We start from the raw sequence: 21,524 nt of genomic DNA on the forward strand, positions 1-21,524 counted from the left end.
TCTGGAATGCTGGTCGAGACGTCTCGGATGGGTTTTGTGACTGCATGGCGACAACAGTCATTGATGCAGCCGGGCGCTATTCGAGGGCTCGACGGCCTCGAAAATGTCCTTAAATGATGGATGCTGGTTAATGCTTTTTGTGGCACTCCTCCTAGGGCTCGTGGCAACCTTTAAGGCGGACGGCCCAAAGCCGAGGAGATTGTTTGCACGCAGCAGCCTTGTCCTTTGTTCTGAGACTCTCTGGCACTTCCCACCTAGGAACCATTCTGGCCAGAACATAGCAGGGCAAGCTGTGTGCTGGCTGGGTACCAGTTCTGGAGCTGCTGGACGGGTCCTCTGAGTCCAGTATCTCCCTATGTTCCCTGGGAGATGTTTAGGGGCGGGATCTTGATTCCCTCTTGGAAACCCTGGCCTTCCTACACTGGTGGAAGCTGTAAGGCAAACTGTACCTTCAGCCAGGGTCCAAATGTGTCCTTCTTACTCCTTTCGAAGTTGTCAGCTGATATTCTAAGTGAGGGGGTCAGCCCTCTTCCAAATGGACCCCAGTGATTGGTACAAGGTAAGCCTACCTTAATGAACCATTCCTGGGTCCCCACCAACAATCGTCTGTTATGCGTGAAGTCTTAACCAGAGTGCTTTGCAACAGGAATGGTAAGGGGTGACAACATGTCCTGCTAAATCCCACCGATATTCCTGTCTGTTGTGGATAAAATTGTCTCTATGGTTAATTGAGCTCTCTGTGACTCCTGATCAAAGCGTAGTTCTCCCTTGAAGTTTGTGGTGAGAACAGACTTTCTGTCTCCAGGAAATCATACTTCTTCCCTCTGAAAAGGGGTTGCCTACTGTAAACAGTTGCCCCAGACATGACATTCACTGCCCTTCATACAGAGGGGCGGGAGCTAACTTCAAGTTGACACATTGCATATCAAAGAGGTGTTAGTTTCCTGTCCCTTGTGTTAGTTCTGTGACCAGGCTTCTTCGCAGGCCTACCTTCATTTAAATCTCATCAGTATGCACTGCCACCACACAGAATGTTGACAATAGAACAGGGCGGATCCATGGAGCCTCTGGTATTTAGTTAGGCTGGACATGGAAGTGGGAAGATGTTGACTTCCCCCTTCCTGAGATGCTTGGATATCCCTGTGGCTGTCACATTCCAGCTAAATGTGACAGGGAAGTCTGCGCCCATAGGCTGTTCCATCTAATCCCCCCTCCCCGGAGTACACTTGACAATATGCCTCACGACAACCCTGGCGCTAAGTAGTTAACGGCGCCGTAAAAGGCAGCGGGGCCGTTAACCACTTAGCACCTTATTACGAGGTCCCTTTGCGGACCTGACCTGAACGGCTGGTCTGGTCCAGCCGTTGAAGTAGGGACCCGCAAAGGGACCTCGCAGGCAATTACGGTACCGCAATTTGCGGTACCGTAATTGCTGCCTTCCCCATTCCCATTGAGCCCTATGGGGCAAAAATGGGAATGGGGAAGGGCCATGGTGAAATGGGGAAATACCGCCCCGCCAACCTTGGAATGGGGTGGTAATTCCCCATTGAACCATGGCGGACTCGTTACAACACCGGCACCAACCATGGTGCTAATAGCGCCATGGTTTAGCGCCGGTGTTGTAATGAGTGCCAATGTGTTTGTTGTGCAGCGAGCATGGTAAAATGTGTGCGAATTAGCCCCACACATTTTCTGAGGTTGATCTTCCATCTTTATATTGCTTACAACATTTGAAAAAAGCCCAGGCGAGTGCACACTCCCCAATGCGGATGGTCGAATTCCTTACACAGGGTGGAGGCCCAATTATCTCAATGCTGTTGAGTGCCTGTTCCCTGCAACCCGTGGCAGCACCAAGAAGATAAAGAAAACAGGGATTGTTCCTACTTCCTCTAAAAAATATAAGTTTTATGATGCACTTTTTCCATCATTTAAAAAAAAGCATTCTTGGGGCTAAACCCTCCAGGGTGGGGTCGGACTATCTCACTTTGTTCACTCACTTGCTCATGTTAAGGGGAGAGGGAGCAGGCGCGAGGCCTGCCCCTTTAGAGAAAATCCACAGTGGTCACTGGAGCAACCCAGCACTGTACATATTGGGGACACCAGTGCAGGAGTTCTCTGCAAGGCTCCATCACACACTGGCACCCAGTTCCAAGATGCAACTCTGGCGTTTTCAGACAACAGTTCAGCAAATACTCAAAAGCCCAGATTCCTGCAATGGGATCTACTACACCATTATAGTGAACTTACGTATCATTTCATCAGAACTGATGGTACCTACTCTTGCCATAATGGTGTAATAATAGGAATGCCTACGTGTAGGTATAAGTCACACAAAAAGTATATAAACAATGTACAACCGGTCAGCTGGAATCTCTACCAGGGCCTGGTCTCCAGCTTTCGGAAGTGCTTTTCCTGGTCTCAGTGGCATTCCTGCAGAGCCCGCTACCGGCAGACAGACCCACCAGTCCTATTTCCACTCCGCCTTGTTTTGATGTGTCAGGCAAACACATTCGCCTAGCAGTGTGGGGGGAACCCGTCAATTACCCTGCGTGGAACCTGTGGGCTCCGGCGAGCATGCCTGGGCAGCTGGGCATGAAGCAGAGAGCTTCGGGCCTGCCAGCACGCCTGCCACCCCAGCTCCCAGCAGGCACACCGCTATTTTTAGATGATATCATTATCGCGCTGGTTTGTTACCTCACACGAATGCCACCTCGTTCTTCAGGGCCAGGCCGCACGCCCTGTTGTGCGCACCTCTTGCGGGTTGCCTCGTTTGGTCGGGCCGGCCCTCTGCGTTAAGCAGTCTAGACGCCGCGGGGCAGAGCACGCAAGGCCCTGCATCTGGCCAACCGTCTCATTAGGCAAATTACAGACACGAGCCAGGCAGTGTCGTGCACGCAGCTCCTCGAATTATCGAGGCATGTTCCTAGTGAGAGTTGCTCTCGAGTGGTTTAAACCGGCAGCCTACCATCGAGTCATCAAGAAGGTGGATCCCATTGGACATACGGTGATTAGCTGGCTGCACAATAAACCCACCAAGAGAAAGCAAACTGCGGACCACATATTCTCTTCAAAGCACATACATGCAGCCAACTCATGAAGTAGACAAAGAACGCCTTGGGGGTGTGCCACAAGAAAAGAGAGGGTGTTGGGCGGAGGGTTGGGCAGAACATTCATGGTTAGAACCGACCCAGAGCTCGGCACGCCCGTAGGACCTGCCTCCAGAGCCAACACAAGCCGAGTCAGAAAAATAATGGCTGTGGGCCCGATTCATGTAATTTGTTGCACAGTTCAAAGTGACTTTGCACTGCTGAAAAGTGACTTTGCACTGCCGAAACAAACCCTGGAACTGTGCAAAGTGTAGTTTGATAGTGCAATGTCAGTGCAAAGTCATTTTTGCAGTACAAAATTAGCTTTGCACTGCAAAAATACACTTTGCACAGTTCCATGAATCAGGGGTTGTGTCGGTAGTACAAAGTCACTTTTCAGCAGTGCAAAGTCACTTTGAACCGTGCGAAAAATTCCACGGACCGGGCCCTGTGTGCCAGCATCTTCCACCCTTCCCAGCAACCTGGCGTTTGTGCCTCTAGTTTCTTTAAAGAGAAGCTGGGAACCCGCGCTAGTGCTAGCATTTGGGAAGCCGAATGTTGAAACAGGTGTGCAGGCCCCACTAATTTGAACCTGCATTTATAGCACAGAAAATGATACCACAGGGAGAAACACCAGTCTTAGCTACTCAAGGGCTTCGTTGAAAGTTACATTACAAGACATTACTATGAGTGGGATAAGAGACATAACCGATGTGCAATGCACGACTAGTCACTAGTATTGCATCTGGTGCAAGCTTATATACGAGTATACTATGAGGAGGGTGTTTTTCGAATAGTGGACACTGTGAATTAAATTAAAATTAAATGCCCGTGAGATAGAATAATACTCTGCTTTATTAAGGTGACTTGAAAAGTAAACAGATCAAAAACTGAACCAACCTAGTCATTGCATCAATGATTACAGAAACCTGTCCAGTTCTTGAACATAAGACTATAAGTACCGCAATCCAAAGTACTGTGAGCCTAAACACGATCTTCGTGGTTTCGTAACAGTTCTTTCAAGACTAACCACAAATGACAAAGTGAGATAAGATCCCCAGCTTGTAATCAGTGTTGATATAGGCATGTAGAACGCGATTATACAGGATGTCAACAAAAAAAAATGAACATCCGCAAGACAACACGCCCATCTTTGTTTGTGTCACACTAGCAAAGATCACTGAAATAAATGATCATGTTTAAAGGGGGGCGGGGTGGGTGAGATGGTTTAGTGATTGTATTTTGTCTTGTGAGAAAGCAGCGATGTGGGTAGTTAAATGGAGAGGGGGCGACTTTCCCATTCAAAATGCATCCTTTGGAGTTGTTTTCACTCAATAAGCCATTTCATTTGCATCATTCAGGGGCTTTTGTTCTGGTAAAATATCACTCACATTATTATTCCTTTTGTCTGGGCTACTATTGGCTGGGCATAGCTCTGCAGGTGGTGGGATGGGGTGGCGAGGGGCTGACAGGTATGGAAGGGGTGGGAGAACGGCTATAAGAAGCAGCAACGTTTTGGGATGGTTTTTTGTCCGGCTAGTGGAGATGGAGGAGCCCGCCTGACCCGGCATTGATTTGATGAGTGGGGAATGTGAACAGGCACTGTGGACGGGCATGCACTTTCAGAAACATTTTAATGAGTCATCTCCTTGCGACCTCACTCCCTCCACATATTCCCGCCTGGTTTTGCAAAGTGGAGTAACTTTGCAGAAAATGTTGGGGCGGACATGCCTTCTAAAGAAAAGGGGCCACAATGGTGTGCCACGAAAGTTGGGGGGATAAGCACCCTTGCCCCCCCTAAAATGACACCCATGGGTTTGCCAAAGGGGAAACATTTTTTTATCACCCAGTGTGCTCATCACTGACACTCTCCGGCCTGCTGTTTCCCTGCTGGGATGCATAACCCATCATCTCGCAGACCTCACAGCTGCCCGTATAGGGACTCCTTGTGCTAGTGGGGCAGGAAAGGAGATCTGACAGACTCCTTGCAACCCCCACCCCCTCAAGATCTTTCTTAAATGATGACATTTTCTGTCACAAGCAGGCGGGCCCTGCCAGGTATTTGGATGCCAGCTGCTTCAAACCAGGGTCCGTCCCAAGTCATCCACTAGGCACAAGCTGGCCGAACCCCGCCTGGACCTCTATACAGGCAGGAACCAACAGCACAACCATTCTACCTGCCCATCAAGCCAGTCCACCATGCCCTTACATATTGCAGAACCGGGAAACTGGCTATAGTCCCGATATCGACAAATATAGAGTTCACCAACTCTCCAAGATGGGCCCGTTCATTTATGTTCCCCATGACTTTAACTCTCTTGAAAATGTTCTCACGCATAGAAGTGCAAGCAGACGGATAATGAGAGTGGCGCCCTTAAAGTGTAAGGCAGTTACAACAGCATACCTGAAGAAAAGCCGGCCCAGTCTCTGCAAGATGGTGTGCAGGGGTCTGCAACCTTTGGCTCTCCAGATGTTCAGACTGCAGCTCCCATCCGCCCTCACCAGCACAGTTTATGCTGAGCAGTCATGGGAGTCTAACATCTGGAGAGCCGACACAGGTTGCAGACACATGGTTAATATGGTGTACAGCGCCTCGTGCAATCCAGAAATCTCCCCCTAATGCACCCACACAACACACACGCCCCATAATTACAGCTGCATACACAGGCAATCATAGAGTATTGGCATGCTCCACCAGCAGCGAAATCCCAATGCAGCGAAAACAGACAAATCCCACTTACCACAACGTCCTGAAACCAGTCATTCCCGGGCCTTTAGCGAGAACATTCCTCAAGCCTTTGCCACTGTCATAATACAGGCCCATCTCCCGAACTGATCAGATTTGTACATTTATGAAAATACAGTATTCCCACAGCCACAGACCTACCTGGTGCTCTATACTCTCCACGATGCTGTGCAGTCTGGCTTCACACACACACAGGGGACAGCACCGGCACCGGCCTGTGTGCTGGGTGACGTACAAGGCATCTTCAAATAGGGCTATAGGTAGGGCTGCTCGACCCCTCCAGAGTCTTCCACACCCCCAGGCGTGAGGTCCTTGCAGACAGATTGGAGGCGTGTTGAAATCTCCAACTGAGATAAGAAGTGATTCCAGGCCTTCCTAAAACAAAGGAAACAGAGGGTCAGATGGGGATCCTTCCAGCCCCCAAACACAATAGAGATATGGACAGGCCTGGTGTGCTCTCCCCTCCATTCCCACATTGACCCCCGACTCACAATAAACGTCATCAGAGCACATTGTGTTAGTCTACACACTGTTCAGAGGACAGTCAGCTTTGCTTCTCGGAGACACGAGTGCCAGCCTAAGCCAGCGCCTAGCAGCTGTTCAAAGCTAGCACCTGGATGAAATGAGGAGCTCCCAAACAAAGCTGATTTTCTAGTATCCAGTGGATCCTTAAGGCAGCCACAATAAGTCCCAAGCCCATTATCCTCAATATCCAGGGCCTGTTATGGAAATATGGCACCTATATTGAACTACTTGGCTGCTTCAGGGCGCCCACTGCATGGCTTCCATGAGGACTGCATAGTAGAGGGGCTAGAAAGAGAAAGACAGTCAAAAGTGGCCAAATTGAGTTATTCTTTCATATTTGGATAGTGTGTTATAGTGAGGACTACACACTCCACATGACAAGCTCAAATAAAACGTGCTTCACAATTCACGACCTTGCCCAACAGGAAAGGGCATCCCAGTGATGTCAGAGCCTCAGGTGTTCCACAGGGTGGGTTCCTGACCAGTGAAACTGCGCTCAACCCACATTTGTTTAATTATCTTGACGCTGATCACTAAGTTCTCGGAGAGCGATCTCAGAGTCCTATGGGAAGGAATAAAGATTATTCTTACTCTATTTTGATTTGGGTCATTACATTTGTTATGTTATGTTAAAGGTTCTTACCCCGTGCATTGTTGCCACCTGCGTGCATTTGGAAGAGTGCATACCTTACTGGGTGGTTTACGGCACAATGAGCAACGTTGAAACCATCGCAATTATGAAATATATTCACACACATGAAAAGACATGGGCATCACAGTCACCATAAACCTCCACATACCAAACAAAGAGTGTAGACTGAACTCCCCACAGATTCACCCTGTGCCCAAGACATCCTGGCTCAACCAAGCCAGAAACTGAGGAATATGGATATACCGGGACTTTTCGCTTGATCCTTGTGACTGTATCTTCATCTACCCATGCTTCCTCATTAGCTTGGTCATTTCTTCTATGTAATGTTGCTACAATTCTTTAAAATACAATTTACAAGAGTGAGTGGAACCCTGATTGATCCTGTGCAGTCCGTTATTTGCTTGTGGTCCCCAAATCTCAAGATTGATTTCTAATAATCTTATCTACTTGCCAAATGCTTTCTTTATCATCTGATCACTATAGTGCATTGTACCCACAATTAAATCTGTTAAACATTATTCCCATGTATATATATATATTTAGATTTCAGCTCCTGTGTTCCGGTGAGTGTTTACCTAGTGTTTTTTGGCCCAATTCGATAGATTAGCCCGTGTTAGTAAAGGCCCCAGGCCCTCCACCAGTGCATCTCCCTCTGCTTCCTCACCCCGCTCCCACTTCCTGACTCGGATCCCTCCCGCCCTCCAACACGCCCACCTCATCCGTGATTGGCTCCCCTGGCCCATAGTGTAGGCATAGTGACCCGCGTGCACCGTAGGTGCGCATTCAGCTCCTGTGTTCCGGTGAGTCGATAGATTAGCCCGTGTTAGTGAAGGCCCCAGGCCCTCCACCAGTGCATCTCCCTCTGCTTCCCCACCCCGCTCCCACTTCCTGACTCAGATCCCTCCCGCCCTCCAACCCGCCCACCCCGTCCGTGATTGGCTCCCTCTGCCCATAGTGTAGGCCTAGTGACCCGCGTTCACCATAGGTGCGCATTCAGCTCCTGTGTTCCGGTGAGTGTTTACCTAGTGTTTTTTGGCCCAATTCGATAGATTAGCCTGTGTTAGTGAAGGCCCCAGGCCCTCCACCAGTGCATCTCCCTCTGCTTCCCCACCCCGCTCCCACTTCCTGACTCGGATCCCTCCCGCCCTCCAACCCGCCCACCCCGTCCGTGATTGGCTCTGTCTGCCCATAGTGTAGGCCTAGTGACCCGCGTGCACTATAGGTGCGCATTCAGCCCCTGTGTCCAGGTGAGTGTTTACCTAGTGTTTTTTGGCCCAATTCGATAGATTAGACCGTGTTAGTGAAGTCCCCAGGCCCTCCAGCAGTGCATCTCCCTCTGCTTCCCCACCCCGCTTCCACTTCCTGACTCAGATCCCTCCCGCCCTCCAACCCGCCCACCCCAGCCGTGATTGGCTCCCTCTGCCCATAGTGTAGGCCTAGTGACCTGCGTGCACCGTAGGTGCGCATTCAGCTCCTGTGTTCCGGTGAGTGTTTACCTATTGTTTTATGGCCCAATTCGATAGATTAGCCCGTGTTAGTGAAGTTCCCAGGCCCTCCACCAGTGCATCTCCCTCTGCTTCCCCACCCCGCTCCCACTTCCTGACTCAGATCCCTCCCGCCCTCCAACCCGCCCACCCCGTCCGTGATTGGCTCCCTCTGCCCATAGTGTAGGCCTAGTGACCCGTGTGTACCGTAAATGCGCATTCAGCTCCTGTGGTCCGGTGAATGTTTACCTAGTGTTTTTTGGCCCCATTCGATAGATTAGCCCGTGTTAGTGAAGGCCCCAGGCCCTCCACCAGTGCATCTCCCTCTGCTTCCCCACCCCACTCCCACTTCCTGACTCGGATCCCTCCCGCACTCCAACCCGCCCACCCCGTCCGTGATTGGCTCCCTCTGCCCATAGTGTATGCCTAGTGACCCGCGTGCACCGTAGGTGCGCATTCAGCTCCTGTGTTTCTGTGAGTGTTTACCTAGTGTTTTTTGCCCATCCGTGGCAGCTCTCAGGTAATTGTTAATAAGTGTGCCTGCTCCTCGACCTAAAAGCAAACTTGCGTGCCCCCAGGCCCCTGACCCGCTCTCCTCGTGGCCCGCTCTCTTCCCGCACCCACTTCATGGTTCCACCCGCCTCCCGCTCCGCCCCCACTCCTGATTGGCCATCTCAAGCAGATCCCCGCTCATTGCCAGTCCACCCAGGGCAGCCCTCTGCCTGGCATCCCATCGGCTAAGGACCCAAGGCAAAGGACGGCTCCACTTTGATGGCTCCTGATCATATCTGCAGGTATCCGCAGGAGAAGCAAGAAGCCAACAATAAGTAAGTGTGGCAAGGGCGGGGACAGAAGCAATAACTACTCGCCATAGTACCCTACCACTCAACCCTAGAAACTAAACCATTGTAAAATCTTCATACTGTGTCTGCAATGCATTTAAAAGTTCACATTTATAATCATGTCTGTGGTATAGTTGATTTCATAAAGCATGAAACTAACCATTAAACTTGGAAGTTGCCTAGTAGTGTTGAATTTAAGAAGCATGCATAATATCCTGTCTGAGCAAAGTTGATTTTAGAAGTGTGCATAATATCCTGTCTGTACAAAGTTGATTTTAGAAGTGTGCATAATATCCTGTCTGAGAAAAGTTGAATTTAGAAGGTGCCGAGTAGCGTCCCTGGTTACCTTTAGAAGTGTGCATAATATCCTGTCTGTGCAAAGTTGATTTTAGAAGTGTGCATAATATCCTGTCTGAGCAAAGTTGAATTTAGAAGGTGCCTAGTAGCGTCCCTGGTTACCTTTAGAAGTGTGTATAATATCCTGTCTGTGCAAAGTTGATTTTAGAAGTGTGCATAATATCCTGTCTGAGCAAAGTTGATTTTAGAAGTGTGCATAATATCCTGTCTGAGCAAAGTTGAATTTAGAAGGTGCCTAGTAGCGTCCCTGGTTACCTTTAGAAGTGTGCATAATATCCTGTCTGAGCAACGTTGAATCTAGAAGGTGCTTAGTAGCGTCCCTGGTTACCTTTAGAAGTGTGCATAATATCCTGTCCGAGCAAAGTTGAATTTAGAAGGTGCCTAGTAGCGTCCCTGATTACCTTTAGAAGTGTGCATAATATCCTGTCTGTGCAAAGTTGATTTTAGAAGTGTGCATAATATCCTGTCTGAGCAAAGTTGAATTTAGAAGGTGCCTAGTAGCGTCCCTGGTTACCTTTAGAAGTGTGCATAATATCCTGTCTGAGTAAAGTTGAATTTAGAAGGTGCCTAGTAGCATCCCTGGTTACCTTTAGAAGTGTGCATAATATCCTGTCTGAGCAAAGTTGAATTTAGAAGGTGCCTAGTAGCGTCCCTGATTACCTTTAGAAGTGTGCGTAATATCCTGTCTGTGCAAAGGTGATTTTAGAAGTTTGCATAATATCCTGTCTGAACAAAGTTGAATTTAGAAGGTGCCTAGTAGCGTTCCTGGTTGCCTTTAGAAGTGTGCATAATATCCTGTCTGAGCAAAGTTGAATTTAGAAGGTGCCTAGTAGCATCCCTGGTTACCCTTAAAAGAGTATGCCAGGTATCCGCCATGTGAAAGCTGAATTTAGAAGTGTGTCTAATACCTCCCAATGCAAAGTTGAAGTTAGGAGTGTGCCTAGTACCCTCATGTGAATAATTGAATTTAGGAGTATGCCTAATGTCCTCTCAGTGCAAAGTTGAATTTTGAAGTGTGTCTAATACCTCTCAGTGCCTAATATCCTCCATGTGAAAAGTTGAATAATGAAGTGTGTCTAATACCTCTCAGTGCCTAATATCCTCCATGTGAAAAGTTGAATAATGAAGTGTGTCTAATACCTCTCAGCACAAAGTTGAATTAGAAGTGTGCTTAATATCCTGCATGTGAAAAGCTGAATTTAGAACTGTGTCTAATACCTCTCAGTGCATAGTTGAACTTGAGAGTATGCCAAGTATCCTCCATGTTAAAGCTGAATTTAGAAATTGTGTCTAATACCTCTCAGTGAAAAGTTGAATTTTAAAGTGTGTCTAATACCTCTCAGTGAAAGTTGAATTTAGGAGTGTGTCTAATACCTCTCAGTGCAATGTTGATTTTTAAATTGTGTCTAATACCTCTCAGTGCATAGTTGAATTTAGGAGTGTGCCTAATATCCTCCATGTGAAAAGTTGAATAATGAAGTGTGTCTAATACCTCTAAGCACAAAGTTGAATTAGAAGTGTGCTTAATATCCTCCATATGAAAATCTGAATTAAGAAGTGTGTCTAATACCTCTCAGCGCATAGTTGAATTAGAAGTGTGTCTAATACATCTCAGCGCAAAGTTGAATTAGAAGTGTGCTTAATATCCTCCATATGAAATGCTGAATTAAGAAGTGTGTCTAATACCTCTCAGTGCAAAGTTGAATTTAGGAGTGTGCCTAGTACCCTCCATGTGAATAATTGAACTTAGGAGTATGCTTAATGTCCTCTCAGTGCAAAGCAGAATTTTGAAGTGTGTCTAAATACCTCTCAGTGCATTGTTGAATTTTAGGAGTGTACCTAGTATCCTCCATATAAAAAGTTGAATTAAGAAGTGCACCTAATACCTCTCAGTGCATAGTTTGAATTTATGAGTGTGCCTAGTATCCGCCATGTGAAAGCTGAATTAAGAAGTATGCCTAATACCTCTCAGTGAAAAGTCGAATTTAGGAGTGTGCCAAGTAGATTTGGAAGTGTGCCTAATACCCTCCCTGTAGAAAGCCAAACCTAGAAGTGTCTACTCTGTACAAAGTTAAACTCAGAAGTGGGCCTAATGACCTCCCCTGTTTGAACTCTGAAGTATGCTAATTGACCTTCCTGTGCAAAGCTGAATTTAAGAGTGTGCCTAGTATCGACCGTGTGAAAAGCTGAATTTAAGAGTGTGCCTAGTAACCACCATGTTAGAAATTGAATTTAGAAGTGTCTAATACCTCTAAATGCAAAATTGAATTTAGGAAAGTGCCCAGTATCCGCCGTGTGAAAAGTGGAATTGAGGAGTGTGCCTAGTACCCGCCATATCAAAAAATGAATTTAGAAGTGTGTCTAATACCTGTCAGTAAGCAGTGCATAGTGTCCCCATTATCCTCACTGTGCCTGTGTCTAATACCTCACAGTGCATAGTTGAATTTAGGAGTGGGGCCAGTATCCTCCATACAAAAAGCTAAACTTAGGAGTGTCCCTAGTATCCTCCATTTGAAAAGTTGAATTTAGAAGTGTGCCTAATATCCCAACTATGAAAAGCTGCATTTAGAAGCGTCCCTATTATCCTCACTGTGCAAAGTTAAATCTAGAAGTGCGACTATTATCCTCACGGTGCAAAGTTGAATATAGAAGTGTACCTAATTATCCTGGCCTGGTAGACTTCAGAACTGTTCATAACGTACAAACACAAATGTGGGAAGTTGGTCTGTGAACTGTGCCTAATATCCTTCCTGTGCAAAACCTGAACCTAGAAGTGTACCTAATACCCTCTGTACAATGTTTTAACTCAGAAGTGTGCCTAATAGTCTCCCCTGGTTTGAATCTCTGAAGTGTGTTTAATTACCCTCCCTGTGCAAAGTTGAATTAGACTTGTACCTAATATCCTCCCAGTGTAAAACCAAACTTTAAATTGAAGTGTGCCCAACACCCTCCCTGTAGAAAGCCGATTTTGAAGTGTGCCTAATACCCTCCCTGTACAAACCTACTTAACATCCTCTCTGTACTAAGCTAAACTCAGAAGTGTGCCTAACATCCTCTCTGTACAAAGTTAAGCTCAGAAGTGTGCCGAATAGCCTCCCCTGGTTGAACTCTGAAGTGTGTTTAATTATCCTCCCTGTGCAAAGTGAAATTTAGTCGTGTGCCTAATATCCTCCCTGGACAAAACCGACCTTAGAAGTGCCTAATATCCTCCCTGGGTAAAACCGACCTTAGAAGTGCGCCTAATATCCTCTCTGTGCAAAGCTGAATTTTGAAGTGTGCCTAATAGTCTGACCTGGCTGACTTAGAACTGTTCCTTGCTAGTTGAACCCTGAAACCTTCAATAATATCACAGCTACTTACCATGAGTGCACACGATCCACAGAGGACTAGCGGAAACGAACACTGTGCACCGCCCCCCCTTCCTGCCAACCCTACCTCATGTCCCAACCCCCCCAAATCCTCCCTGCCTCCACCACACCCCCCACCCTGCCTCTTTCCAAACACCAGGCCAGAGGTGCACGATGGCTAGCCACCCACCCTAAGACCATGGCTCCCCTGAACGTCTCCACTGAGATGCCAGTTATGAGCACACCCGCCCCCCCCTGCACAGCATCCATGCACCCACACTCCTCCCATCAATCCCAACCATCACCCCACACCGACCACAGTCCTTCCCCTCCCTAAAAATTGCACGCAGAGCCCTAGCAAGAACGGAATCCTCATCTCTGGTCCCCTCCGACCCTCCTACCCTCTCTCACACACCAATCGCAACAAAGACACTAAAGAGGAAACGTACCTGGACCCCTCAATCTCTCAACACTCATCGCCTCCCCTATCTAGGCCCACCGCCTTATCCCACTAACCACCCTCCCCCCACGCCTCACCTTACCTAAAACCCCTCACCCTTGACTTCTCACCAACCCCAACTGAAACCACTAACCCTGCACACCCCACCTCCAAACCCCACACACCAAACCCAATCATATCATCACTCACATCCATCCAACCCAACCCGAAACCCACCAACTCCACTGCTTCCCACCGGCCATCAACCACCTCACCCCTCCCACTCCCCAGCATCCACCCTCTCCCATCCCACCCCACACACATGCAGCCCTGACATCAACCTCTTCTACCAAGGTGAATTGCATCCTATTTAATGCTCGATCTGTAGCAAAAAACAGACACAGCATCTTTGACCTCCTCACCTCTGACAAACCAGACCTGGTTCTCTGACGACTTTGCCCCTATCGCCAATGAAGCCTTCCCCCCCAACTACTCCCTCATCCCATTGAACCGTCCCTCTAGAGGAGGAGGAATAGCTTTCGCCTTCAAGTCTCACTTCCATGCCTCAATCACTGACAACCAACCTTCCATTCCTTCCTGCGAATCACTCCTAGTTAAACTATCCCTTTCCCCCTCGTTCTCCCACAGCTTCCTAATAATCTACAGACCCCCTGGATACGATAGACAATTCTCAAACAACCTCTGCGACTCCATTGCCACCATCCAACTAAACCACCCCAACCTCACCCTTCTAGGTGATTTCAACATATGGCTGGACGTTCCCACCAACCCTATGACACACTCTCTGGTCGACGGCCTCGACGCAATAAACCTCCAACCCCACACAAACGGCCCGACTCACTACAAAGGACACACTCTTGATGCCATCTTCAGCTCCCACAACCTAATACAGCTAAACCCCCCCCACCCCTATTATCTGGTCCGATCACTTCATTGTTTCTTCCACCATCCGCTCTCCCAACCCTCTTACCGTATGCGAACCTGAACCTCCTAACCTGTGCAAATGCTGGAAGAAACTAATAATCCTTCCGGACCTAGCCAACGCACTCCTCCAGTCTCCCCCGCCTACCTGCCTACTCAAAAAAGAATTAACCCCCAACGCCTTTGACTCATGGCTCAACAAAGCACTCCTGCAAACCATCAGCTCGCCGTGGCCTCTTTCCTAGATGGTTCATACCTGAGTTAAAGACCAAAAAAAACTATATGAACACCTAGAACGCAAATGGCGGAAGAAAAAAACTCCCCTGAGCAGATCACCTTAGTCCAGCACTTTCGTCAGTACAAGGCCGAAATCCAAAAAGCAAAAAAAGCCCATTACAACTCCCGAATCCTCAACGGCAAAAACCCAGCAAAGAACTTCACAAAATCATCACCGAATTCACCAAACCAGCATGCATCACCACCGCCACAACCGCCTCACAATCACTGTGCGACTCACTCTCTCTCCACTTTTACACTACAGCTCTCGAAAGAACAAACGCTCTAACCAACAAACTAGCTTGCTTACTCCCACCAGGCAACTCACCCTCATTACCGACCAACCCACTCCCTGTGACCACTACTCAACCAACGTTCGACTCCTTTAGTCCAATATCTGCCGACCAATTTCTAAAACTTCTCTCTGCCCGCAAACCCTCCGGCTCTCTGCTAGACCCCTGCCCAGCCTCAATCCTCAAAGAAATCTTTGCTCTGACTTGCGCAGGAGAACACGGGAGAACCATCATAAATGACTCCCTTTCCTCAGGAATTTTTACTGACGCATTCAAACCAGTTCATGTCAAACCTCTAATAAAAAAACCTTCCCTCGCCCATCTCGAGCCCAAAAACTACCGCCCCATCTCTAACACCAGGTTCCTTGCCAAACTCATCGACCGAACCGCCTACTCCCAACTAAATGCATTTGTTGAAGCCAATAATCTCCTAGACCCCGCTCAATCAGGTTTCAGAGCCCGACACGGAACCGAAACCATCCTAACCTCAATCTGGGATGACCTTAAAAACACAGCAGACTCTGCGGGTTGCGCAGCATTAATCCTCCTTGACCTATCTGCCGCTTTCGACACAATCAATCACTCAATCCTTCTTGACCGCCTCCACTCCCTGGGAATTCGAGGAACCGCTCTCAAATGGATAGCATCCTTCCTCAAAAACAGGAATCAAATAACCCTACTCACAACCTATTCCTCTCAAGCCCGCCCAGTCGACACCGGAGTTCCACAAGGAGCATGCCTATCAGCCCTCTTATTCAATCTCTACATGGCCACCCTCCCACGAATAATTTGCATGCACAATCTCCTGTGCTACAACTACGCCAATGACACTCAGCTAATTCTGAAACTCCTGAACTCAAAACCCAACTGCCAACCTGACCTCGCTTCCTGTCTCCTCGACATAGAGCTCTGGATGACCACAAACCACCTCTTGCTAAACCCCTAGAAAACCGAAATCATGGTATGTGGCAACACTAAACTTCTTCTACACCCACTACCTTGCCCATCCGCCATGGGCAACTCACCGACCCACTTTAAATCAGTAAAAAAAAAACCTTGGATGCATCCTAGACTCTGACCTAACACTCTCGCGCCAAGTCAATAACGTCTCAAAGTCCTGCCACTACCACCTTAAAACTCTTAAGCGCATATTTCCGTACCTCTCCTTTCCAAACAGACTCTCCGCTATCCAATCAATTGTCATATCAAGACTGGACTACGCTAACCCCCTCTACCTCGGAGTCCACGCTTACCAACGGACTAAACTACAAAGAGCACAAAACGCTGCAGCCAAACTCCTACTAGCGCTTGGCCCAAGAGACCACATTTCCCCATCCCTCAAAACTCTGCACTGGCTTCCGGTCGCCTGAAGGGTGACTTTCAAAACCCTATGCATTTCTCACCGAGCACTGCACAAAACCGGACCACAATATCTTCAAGACAAACTGAAAACCTATCACCCTGCACGTACTCTAAGATCTAGCTCAACAGGCCTCCTAGTGATACCAAAAACAAACTCAGTCAGATTAGGCGGATCATCATTCTCAGCCTTGGCCCCCACACTGTGGAACACACTCCCACCCCACATCCTACTCACAGAAGACCTGATGTCCTTCCGCAAATTGCTGAAAACTTGGCTTTTCCCCTAAAACCCACCCAAACTCTATCTAACTCAAACTAGATAACACCATCGCAAAGATTCTCCCAAAACACTAGATCATAAATAGCAATGCAGTATCAGATCCAGGCCCGAAATCACAAATCATAAATGAATAACCTCTACTGATTAGCTAAAAAGACAAACAAAATAGATCCAAAAAATGAACAAACCTGAAAAGTAAATAAAAAGAAAAATCGAAATAAACCGAAAGAAACAAAATGAACAAAAAGAACAAAATGAAGAGGATCTAATGAAGAATTAATTAGAGTGGATGAGTATGCAGAGTGTGTAGAGCGGATGAGTGTGTAGAGCAGATGAGTCCGTAGAGCGGATGAGTGCCTAGAGCGGATGAGTGCCTAGAGCGGATTAGTGCCAATGAGTGCGTAGAGCGGGCAGGCATGTAAATCAGACGAGCGCGCATAGCGGTTGAGGGCCAAGAGTAGACGAGTTTGTTGAGCGGATGGGTGCGTAGAGCGGATGAGTGCATATAGCGGCTGATTGCATATAGCAGACGAATGCGTAGAGCATATGAGTCCCTAGAACGGATGATTCCGGAGAACGGATGAGTGCGGTGACAGGATGAGTGCAGTGACCGTATGAATGCGGTGAGCGGATGAATGCGGAGAGTGGATGACTGTGTATAGAGGATGATTACGTAGAACCTATGAGTGCATAGAAAGGGTGAAAGCCTAGAGCGGGTGAGTGCGTAGAATGGGTGAGTGCCTAGAACGGATAAGTACTTATAGCGGACGAGTACCAATAGTGGATGATTACGTAGAGCAGTTGTTTGCGTAGATAAGTAAGTGCCTAGAGCAAGTGGGTGAGTGACTAGAGCGGGTGAGTGCCTAGAGGAGGTGAGTGCCTAGAGCAGGTGAGTGCCCAGTGCGGATGAGTGCCAAGATCAGATGAGTGAGTAATGCAAAGTGGATGAGTGCGTAAAGCCGATGACTGTAGAGCAGATGTTGCGTAAAATGGATGAATGTGTACAGCAGACGATCGCGTAGAGCAGATGAGTACATAGAGCGGTTTAGTAGTCAGTACAAACGATTACATAATGCGGTCAAGTATGAAGAGTTTATGAGTGTATGGAGCAGAACAGTATGTAGAGCGGACGAGTGCGTAGAGCGGACAAGTGCATAGAGTAGACAAGCGCCTAGAGCAGATGAATGCCTAGAGCAGAAGAGTGCATGAGAGGATGAATGTGCAATGCAGTTGAGTATGAACATTCGATGAGTGCATAGTGCGGATGAATGCCCAGAGCAGATGAGTACGTGAACGGATGAATGCAAAGAGCGGATGAGTACATAATGCAGATGTATATGAAGTGTGGATGAGTACGTAGAGCGGATGAGTGCATAGAGCGGATGAATGCGTAGAGCGGATGAGTGCGTAGAGCGGATGAGTGCGCATAGCTGACTAGCGCCTAGGGCGGACGAGCGCGTAATGCGGTTGAGTGCGTAAAGTGGTTGAGTGCGTAGAGTGGTTGAGTGCATAGAGTGGTTGTGTGCGTAGAGTGGTTGAGGGCATAGAGTAGTTGAGGGCGTAGAGTGGTTGAGGGTGTAGAGCAGATGTGTGCGTAGAGCGGATGTGTGCGTAGAGCAGATGAATGTTAGTCCAGATTAGCGCATAATGCGGATTAATAATGGGCTCAATGTAAAGTGCATGGAACAAATTGGAGCGCATAGAAATATGCAACATACATGGAATGATCTACAGTACATAGAACGGATGAATGCGTTGAGTGGATGAGTGCATTGAGTGGATGAGTATGTAGAGCGGATGAGTGTGTATAGCTCACTAGCGCCTAGGATAGATGAGCGCGTAATGCGGTTGAGTATGAAGAATGGGTGAGTGCGTAGAGCGGATGAATGCGTAGAGCGGATGAGTGCGTATAGCTGACTAGCGCCTAGGGCGGACGAGCGCATAATGCGGTTGTGTGCGTAGAGTGGTTGAGTGCGTAGAGTGGTCGAGTGCGTAGAGTGGTCGTGTGCGTAGAGTGGTCGTGTGCGTAGAGTGGTTGAGTGCTTAGAGTGGTTGAGTGCTTAGAGTGGTTGAGTGCTTAGAGTGGTTGTGTGCATAGAGTGGTTGAGAGCGTAGAGTGGTTGAGGGCGTAGAGCAGATGTGTGCGTAGAGCAGATGAATGTTAGTCCAGATTAGCACATAATGCGGATTAATAATGGGCTTGATGTAAAGTGCATGGAACAAATTGGAGCGCATAGAAATATGCGACATACATGGAATGATCTAAAGTACATAGAATGGATGCTTTGAGCGGATGAGTGCATAGAGTGGATGAGTGCGTATAGCTCACTAGCGCCTAGGACGGATGAGCATGTAATGCAGTTGAGTATGAAGAATGGGTGAGTGCGTAGAGTGGTTGAGTGTGTAGAGTGGTTGAGTGCATTGAGTGGTTGAGTGCGTAGAGTGGATGTGTGCATAAAGTGGATGTGTGTGCAGAGTGGATGTGTGCGTAGAGCAGATGAGGGCATAGAGCGGATGTGTGCGTAAAACAGATGTGTGCGTAAAACGGATGTGTGCGTAGAGCGGATGAATGTTAGTCCAGATGAGCGCATAATGCGGATAATTAACATGCTCGATGTAAAGTGCATGGAACAAATTGGAGCGCATAGAAATATGCAACGTACATGGAATGATCTACAGTGCGTAGAACGGATGAGTGCGTAGAGCGGATGAGTGCGTAGAGCGGATGAGTGCGTAGAGCGGATGAGTGCATAGAGCGGATGAGTACGTGGAGCGGATGAGTGCGTATAGCTGACTAGCACCTAGGGCGGATGAGTGCGTAATGCGGTTGAGTATGAATAGTGCGTAGAGTGCTTGAGTGCGTAGAGTGGTTGCGTGCGTAGAGTGGTTGCGTACGTAGAGTGGTTGCGTGCGTAGAATGGTTGTGTGCGTAGAGTGGATGTGTGCGTAGAGTGGATGTGTGCGTGGAGTGGAGCTGTACGTAGAGTGGATGCGCATGTAGAGCAGATGAGGGCATAGAGCTGATGTGCGTAAAGCGGATGTGTGCGTAGAGCGGATGAATGTTAGTCCAGATGAGTGCGTAATGCGGATTAATAATGGGCTCGATGTAAAGTGCACAGAACAAATTGGAGCACATAGAAATATGCGACATACATGGAATGATCTACTGTGCATAGAACGTTTTGAATGAACATGTAAACCATCATATCACATCACCATGCTTACTCTCTTCCTTACACCACCATCCAACTAGAACACAGAGATACTATGACACCATTCGGTATAGCTGTTCTCATACCAACATCCGCCTCATACTCCCCATCACCCTAACTAAAACACTGCTGGTTACACCCCCCAGCCAGGCGTTCTCCTCAGGCCTAACGCAGCCAGAATCGGTCTGGATAAAACCTGCCAGAACGAACCCATACTCCTGATCTCTCAACCACCACACCTATCGTTAAGAAGCAGCTACCTCACGAATACCACACCAACTGCACACATATACGGTGCTCACACGCACCTTAGACTCTCTCTACTCTCTCTACTGACTTGAACTTCGGTTCCCGAGGGCGTTCAACCTACCAGCGCCTTGAGACTATACTAATGGTACATAAGGCGCTATATAAATGCAAAGTAACATAACATATATATATATATATATATATATATATATATATATATATATATATATATATATATATATATATATGTGTGTCTCGTCTCACTCACCCTCATTACAATTGTTTTCTCTATCTTGTCACCAATATGTACTTAAATGTACCTTTCACAAGAGTCCTTAACTGTTGTTAGGAGATTGTTCCTATACCTTATTTGTAAGGCAAAGCCTGATCAAAGTGATGCAAGTGGTGCATCAATGGTTCAAGGCAGGTTAGTCTGCCCTTCTTCTGACTCTCCCAGGTGAGGTCGCTGCCGTAGAGCAACTGCAGGTCACAGATCCCAACTGCTTCCGGTCCTTGACGGTTGCCACTGCTGCAGCCATCAGATGAGCTGTGCCGGGTCCTGCATGTGAACCTTCAGGGGCCCAGGAGTCCTGACGGGACTGTGGATTGGTTCCAGCTCCTCGCCTGAAGCCTGATGAAGCCTGGATCTTGCAGCCTTCAGCGGTACTTCACCTTTGGTTGTAGTGCGGAGGCTCCAACACAGCCTCCTTTGTCTTCCTCGGTTGAGTTTTCTTCCAGCTGCTTCTGGACAACTCCCAGTGATTGACAAATGTATGCTGCAGAAAGCCATATCTCACAGCACCCATTGGAGCACAATAAACATTCAGCTTCCAATCAGATTCACTGTACCATTCATATTTTCGATTGACACCCAATCAGGAATGGTCAAAGGTTTCCCAGGCTTCTTTCCTGGCAAATAAACAGTCTGTAGATGTAGCCTTGGATGCTAGGCATTCACAGGCCCGGTCGTATCTGGTTATGGCTCCTTTGAGTCTCAGGAAGACCAAGACCATAAATGGCCACACACTGGTAAACAAAACTGAGCTATGGAGTCTCACTGAACATCCAAACATCGTCCATATTTTAGGGTGAGCTGGAGGGAACAGCCTTTGTTCCCTGAAAAGAGTAAATGGCTGCAGCTAAGTGTAGTCGACTACAGTACTCCAGAAAGCCACATTTCCTTGAGGCCATTCCAACAGAAGTTAGACAGTGTATACAAGGCACAAAACATAACCAGAGATCGAAGTGGGTGGGAACCAGAGGGTACGATGTTCCACTACTTTTTGGTAAAACCAGACATTGTTCCCTTACTTTTCGTCACACTGAGACTTGTTCCTGGATGGTCCACGAAGGGCACCTTTTCTGTTGTTGTTGCTGCCACCTTGCTGGCGATTTGAACCCCAACACTGCTGGATCTGCTCTAATGTTACAT

General features: G+C 47.8%; 1 protein-coding gene across 1 annotated transcript in view; it reads right to left on the minus strand.

Annotated features, from left to right (window-relative positions):
• Nucleotides 1–21,524, minus strand: part of GPR4 (G protein-coupled receptor 4) — a 548,710-nt gene that overhangs the window by 347,687 nt on the left and 179,499 nt on the right. The window contains exon 2 of the mRNA XM_069644709.1: nt 5,974–6,207. The gene's annotated coding sequence lies outside the window, so the exon portion shown is untranslated. The remainder of the gene's footprint in view (nt 1–5,973; nt 6,208–21,524) is intronic.

This window comes from Ambystoma mexicanum, chromosome 2p (assembly GCF_040938575.1).
Source record: "Ambystoma mexicanum isolate Mex_15411 chromosome 2p, UKY_AmexF1_1, whole genome shotgun sequence".
In the NCBI taxonomy this organism is placed as follows: domain Eukaryota; kingdom Metazoa; phylum Chordata; class Amphibia; order Caudata; family Ambystomatidae; genus Ambystoma; species Ambystoma mexicanum.